Source organism: Vulpes vulpes, chromosome 1 (assembly GCF_048418805.1).
Source record: "Vulpes vulpes isolate BD-2025 chromosome 1, VulVul3, whole genome shotgun sequence".
NCBI lineage: Eukaryota > Metazoa > Chordata > Mammalia > Carnivora > Canidae > Vulpes > Vulpes vulpes.
In genome coordinates, this window is record NC_132780.1 from 29,273,073 (window position 1) to 29,279,372 (window position 6,300).

General features: G+C 44.0%; 1 long non-coding RNA gene across 1 annotated transcript; it reads right to left on the reverse strand.

The window, feature by feature from the left end:
* Positions 1-361: 361 nt before the first annotated feature.
* LOC140599357 (uncharacterized) lies at positions 362-5,468 on the reverse strand. The gene is made up of 3 exons (XR_012002142.1): positions 5,411-5,468; positions 1,329-1,411; positions 362-395 (listed from the first exon to the last, which is right to left on the reverse strand). It is a non-coding gene; the product is annotated as an uncharacterized lncRNA (long non-coding RNA).
* Positions 5,469-6,300: the final 832 nt, after the last annotated feature.

Below are 6,300 nucleotides of genomic sequence, written 5' to 3' on the forward strand. Positions count from 1 at the left end.
AGGTGGTGGTATTTGGTTTGGCTTTTAAATTTAATTGTATGATACGACTGCAGAGAAGAGGATTCGATGGCTTACCATGAGCTGGTAGCTCCGCTTGTGTGATGTCTCTCCCTCCTTCCCACAGGTAGCTGGTTCCTCTAAAGCATGGGTGAAGATGGCTAAGGGGAAGGCAGGGGAAGAAACATGCAAATATCAAGGCCCTGCCCTAGAGCCTCCAGAGGCAGCTCTAATTTTCAAGATATAAAGTAACAGTTGTCCTTAGTTATGCAGCAACCATGGGGAAGAAAACATGATCTCCATCTCTTCATCTCTCTAGCTTCCTTGAAGTTTCCTTCAGGATGTCTGCGGTAATGGAAGATTCCTCGCAGCAGGCCTGTGGGTCACTTGAATTAAAACTGGACAAAAAAAAGACAAAAAGAGTAAGAAAGTAATCTGCAAGGAACTGACAGGTGGAGATCATCTGGAGGGTCAAGCAGTTGGATTTACCCTAGAAGTAATGGCTATTGTAATTCTGAGGTGGTGTCTGTGTTTCTCCAAGTCTGGTCTGTGCCTTTGTGTTGAGCTGCAGAGGGTCACGGGTCTGCACAGGCTATGTGGCCTGTTCTTCCTGAGAGGGATGGCCGGGAATGATCAAACCATAGAACATAGATATGCCTTTATACATAAGGATGATTTTGCTCAGGAGGCAGGATGGGGTTTTTAAGCTTCAACTGACATGTAAAACTTTACATGTAAAACCTGTATTTGAAACCTTCCAGGCAACTGCTTGATTTCCTGGGATGGACAGATAATGGTCCCTTCACGCCTCTCCTCCAGGGAAGGTGGGTGGGTTTTGACTTTGCCCATGATCTGCCTGAAACTGCCCCCTCGCACTTCTTTTTCCCTTGTGGCCATTGGCAGACTGGAGAGGAAGTGTCTGAACCTGAGCCCCTGCAGCTCGGTTCAGTTACAACTGGATCTGAGTCCACCTGCAAGACAAGCACTTCTGTGTGCCTGGAAATCCTGAGCCTTTCTGCCAACACATTTCACTTTTTTTTTTTTTTCAGTATTTCTTAAAGGTTTTATTTATTTATTCATGAGAGACACAGAGAGAGGCAGAGACATAGGCAGAGGGAGAAGCAGGCTCCCTCCAGGACTTGATCCCGGAGCCCTGGGATCACATCTTGAGCTGAAGGCAGATGCTCAACTGCTGAGTCACCCAGGTGTCCCTCACTTCTTAATTAGGTCTTGCCCAGACTAGCCCTAAAATACATTTTCCTTTGTGGTTTGTGTAAAAAATGTGGAATTGGAGAAAATGTATTTGGGCCCCAGGACTCTTCCCTACTTACCAGTTATGTTTCTTTGGACCTGGGACTCTCAGCTTCCATTTCTCGTCAGAAGAAGATAATTTCATCTATCTTGCCGAATTGTTCTAAGGGGTTAAATGAAATAATTGAGACAGAGCAGCCCACACAGTGTTTAGCACAGCACACTTCCTCCTGTAGGCACAAGACAATATAGGTGGAAGGAGTTTGGATGGGAGAGAGGGAAGGAAAGAGAGGGCTAACAGGAAGTAGCTTTGGAATGACAGTTCCCAGTCTATTCAAGGCAGCTGACTCAGGACATTTGCATCCCAGCATGTGAAATGACTTGAATTTTTGATATTTTTTGAGTTAATGGAGAGTCAGTTGCTCTGGCTTGAGATCTGGGAATGTGTCCAGTGGCCTGGTGTCATGGGAGTGTGCCCAGTTACTTGGTGGGGCTCATTCAAGCCACCCACAAGGACGAATGTGTCACAGAGATATTCAGCCTTCAAAGGGTCCCATTTGTACCTGTTGCCCAAATAACTCTGAGCTTTATCCCGTCACGTGATTGCATGAAGTCTCTGGCTTCTCCTCCCCAAGGATTTCTGGGAATTCCCACAGAATGCTTACTTCAGCCAACCATCTGGGGACCCAAGAGTGGTGGCATGTCTTGTAATTACCCCATAACAGAGAACAGACTGTGCCATTTAACACAATTTTACTGAAGGAGATGTGAGAATAATAGGAAGAAATAATAAGGTAGCAAAGAGAAATACCCAACTGGGCCCTCCCAAACTTCTACCCTTACCGCATAGGAAACATATTTCCCACTTAGTCCCCATCGTGCCACCAGGTGGAAATGATCAATCTTCACACAGACAAGCATCCATTGATCATGCCTCCCTTCCCACACCCGGAGGAAATCCAGTCTCAGGGTCACAGTTGTACCCAGTAAATACAACCTTTTCACATAGTCAGGGCCTTGTGTGGATGCAGTGGGTGACCAGTCAATATTTGTTGAATGAATGAATGAATGACCGAACGAATGGTCTCAACCTTCCCTTTCTAGTTAGGATCTTGATTTTACATTTATGTGATTAAACTAATTATTAAATTGTGTTTTTGTCCCCCCTCCCCCGAAACAATCAGTCTCAAAGGTAAATTTAAAATGTTTTTTTCTGGGGGAAAAGAAAAATCTGGCAACTTGGAAATAGCAACTTCTCACCACCTCCACACCCCAATTTCCTATTTCCAGCAATTAAGATTTCATGAAATACTTGGCCCCAGTTTCAGCTGATACACCTCATTACATAGGATGATTTTCTGTTACGAGCATATTTCCTGAAAATCCCAGGATTTGAACTCCTGCAAGAATGGGCTGGCTGAGCAGACTCTGTTGTCCCACGGTATCGGGTTTGAGATAAATGATTGAACCAGCGGTAAACCGTTCACTAAACTTTGGCTCATTGGCTACATACTAACTGGGGTGGGTACGTGAGTATGTTATCCTTACTCCTCTCAATAATGCTTCCAGGTAAGATTGATTGTTTTTACCTTTTGAGGAAACAGACTCAGAGAGGGACCTGCCCGTGGATATGTAGCTGATCAGTGGCAGAGTCAACTCAGGCCTGTATCTAGAGGTCCCAAGTCAGGTTGGAAAAGGTCATGTAAACCCAACTAGGAAACTTTACGAAGTCACTCCCCATTTTCCTCTCTCCCCATAATATTCTGCTACGCAACCCCCACAGTTGTGTATCTCTCCAGAAGTTAGCTGTTGTTACTGATGGAGAGAGTTTAATCATCCTCCAGTGTTTTGGGGTAAAAAGTCTGCATTGATAGCATGTGATGCCTCTCATCTGCCTTCCTCTGTCTGAGGCTCCAAAAGAAAGTCCTGAGGGATTCTATTCTTCAGCCTGACCAGTATCACCCAGGGCTCCTTACTTAATTCTCTAAAGGACTTCCTGAAAACATGAAACCCAACAGGAAAATTCATGGCCCCAGCCCTGGACTGAGAAGTTCTGTTGGACATCCCTCCAGTCCTTATGGGACCACTGTTCCCTCCCTGGGCATCATGCCCTCCATTGACCAAACCAGTGATTTCTAGTGTCCGCCCCCCCCGCCCCATCTCTTCAATCAAGCAGTGATTGAAGGGCTGGTGTCATCACCAGGGTAAAGGCCCAACATAGATTATCCAACCACACATACCCTAGCTACTTTCCCCATTTTAGTCATCTTGTGACATCTTTTCTTTTTTATATGGGATATAACTATGTAAAAGGATAGGGAGATGGCGTCTATTAACTGTGAGTCCCTTGAGGATGAGAATGATAGTTTACTATCTCCGTATCCCTCGAGGCTCATATAGTTCTTAGGCACTAGATGGGTGGTAAATAAATGAAAAAGGGTAACAGTGTGGTTTCCCCATGACTGTATCTTCCAAGGATAGCCCTGGATCCTACCTCCCTAAAAATGGCCCTTCCTCCTAAGCCTTGGTATGTTGCCCTGGTTGAGTTCATTAATAGCTGCTAAGGAGTTTCTTAAAGCCTAAAAAGGTTTTGAGACCTAAAGGCAATGATCTCTAAAGGTGAGAGGCAGGAAGATGGAGAAATGCAAGTGGTGTTTGTGTAGGGGGAAGGGTAGGGACTTCCCAGCATCCTCTTAACACACCCAGATGCAACCACTTACTTTGCCTACGGTGACTGATCCTATCTGGATGTAGTTCTCTGAGGCAGCATGACTGCTAGTTATTGCTTTAAAACCAAGCCCAGAATTTCACATTAGTTCTCCTTCAATCCTGACATTATCTTCCAGGTAAAAGACAGATATTTACAACCCTTTACAAAGTTCCTCATTTGTGTCATTAACCTCACTCTGTTTTTAGATAGAAGGAATGTCAAAACGGATGTTTGAGTTTAAAAACAAAGTCTAGAGGGAAAAGCAATAATATTGAGAAAGGAATATGGCAAGTTGACATAGTTCTCAAGGAACCATACCACTGAGGTGCAGAAACTGGGCTCATTTGGTGATATATTGATTAGAATATCTTGGTAGAAGAAAGTTCATTTGAAGATAAGATCATGAGAGTCAAGCTGCTGATGAAAGATCCTTGTCTGCGGTATCACTGTGAAACCTAAGTGAAGCTTCACTTTAGAGCCAATGGTCAGAGAAGGGAAGAGCTGGAATTGAGTGACTAGTTTGAATCGTTGCAGTATCTCAGGATAAAAATGAGACCTCATAAGTTTACCTTCTAAGGGAAGAATACCTTCAGAGCACCCTGGAAAGTGGCCAGGATGAGTGACTATTTCCAAGAACCAGGAGATGAATCTTTGGGGCAAGGCTCTAGTTGTTGGTGAGTTCTTGCCAGTTCTGGGTTACCCTCTACTTCAACGTAACTTGCACCCAGTGAACTTGGCTTTCACGTCTTCCCTTAATAATTCTTCTCCAGGAGAAATACACTCAACTCCTTTAAGGATTTGTAATCTATGGTAGCTTCCGGCCCCATCATCATTTTGGGTGCCTCACCATAGGCCTATTCCCATTTATCAATGTCCCAGTGAAGTAGGGCCTAGAATAGAACAAAATACCCTAGGTGAAGGCTGCTCTAGACATAGATGTTACAGCAAAACTATTTGTTCCCAGTTCTAGACAATATCCTGCTATCAGATGTGCTGAAGTTCTCAGCTGTTTAGCAGCTGGATTTCAATTCAACCTGCATTTGTGGTTATGGCACATTTGTCATTCATGAGTATGATGTCCCTCGTTATTTTAAGTCTCCAGAACTTTTGCATATTCATTGCTAACAAACCAAGCTTCCTCCGTCTTTGGTGCCCACACACCTAAAAGCAAAGACTATATACTCTATCTCCTTGGTCTCAACTTAGTCAATCTGGATTTTATTTTTTTATTTTTTATTTTTTTTAAAAGATTTTATTTATTTATTAGAGACAGAGTGAGAGAGAGAGGCAGAGACACAGGCAGAGGGAGAAGCAGGCTCCATGCAGGGACCCCGATGTGGGACTTGATCCCGGGTCTCCAGGATTCTGCCCTGGGCCAAAGGCAGTGCTAAACCACTGAGCCACCCAGGCTGCCCATCAATCTGGATTTTAAATTAGAAAACTCTCACTTACCTGACTATTGTCTCTGCTTTATTAGTCTTCAGATAGTACAGGCTCATCTTCTATGTCCTTATGCAGGTCACTGAGAGGACAGAGGTAAACAGAAAAAAAACCCAATTTTTTTTAATAGCTGGTTGGTTAGTCTGACCTCTTCTTTCAACCATATTAGCCTAGGTACATGCATAAAGTGCAACTCTTTGTATGTGCTGTGATAAAAATGAAGATATTCTTTGTTTATGGCATTTCCTTGAATTACCCAACTGATAACTCTACTTAAAAAGAATTGGGTACGTTGGGCATGTTACTTGACTTCTCTAAACCTGACTGGCCTTATTGGTAAGATGAGAATATTTGCACTGTTTGCTTTACCGATGGGCAGCAAGGCTCAACTAGATATTTGAAAATGCTTTGCAGGGCAGCCTGGGTGGCTCTGCGGTTTAGGGCTGCCTTCAGCCCAGTGGGTGATCCTGGAGACCCGGGATCAAGTCCCACGTCAAGCTCCCTGCATGGAGCCTGCTTCTCCCTCTGCCTTGTGTCTCTGTCTCTCTTTCTCTCTGTGTGTGTGTGTCTCTCATGAATAAATACATAAAATCTTAAAGAAAGAAAGAAAATGCTTTGCAGATTTTAACGTGTCCCAGAAATCAAAATGGTGATGATGTTACTACTCTGGAGTGCCATTGGTTCAGGCTCTGTTTACTTCTCAAAACTGTTTGCAATACCAGAGAGCCATCCATTCCCGACAAAACACTAGGACTGGATTTCTGATTTGTCCTTGCCTCCCTGTCAGACCAGCCTCCTCTGACGCCTGACTCGGATCCATACTCAGATTATGATTCACTTGTTTGCTTCCTTTGCCATTTGTAGTTTCCGACCTGTCTGCACATCAGGGCTTGTTGCATGAG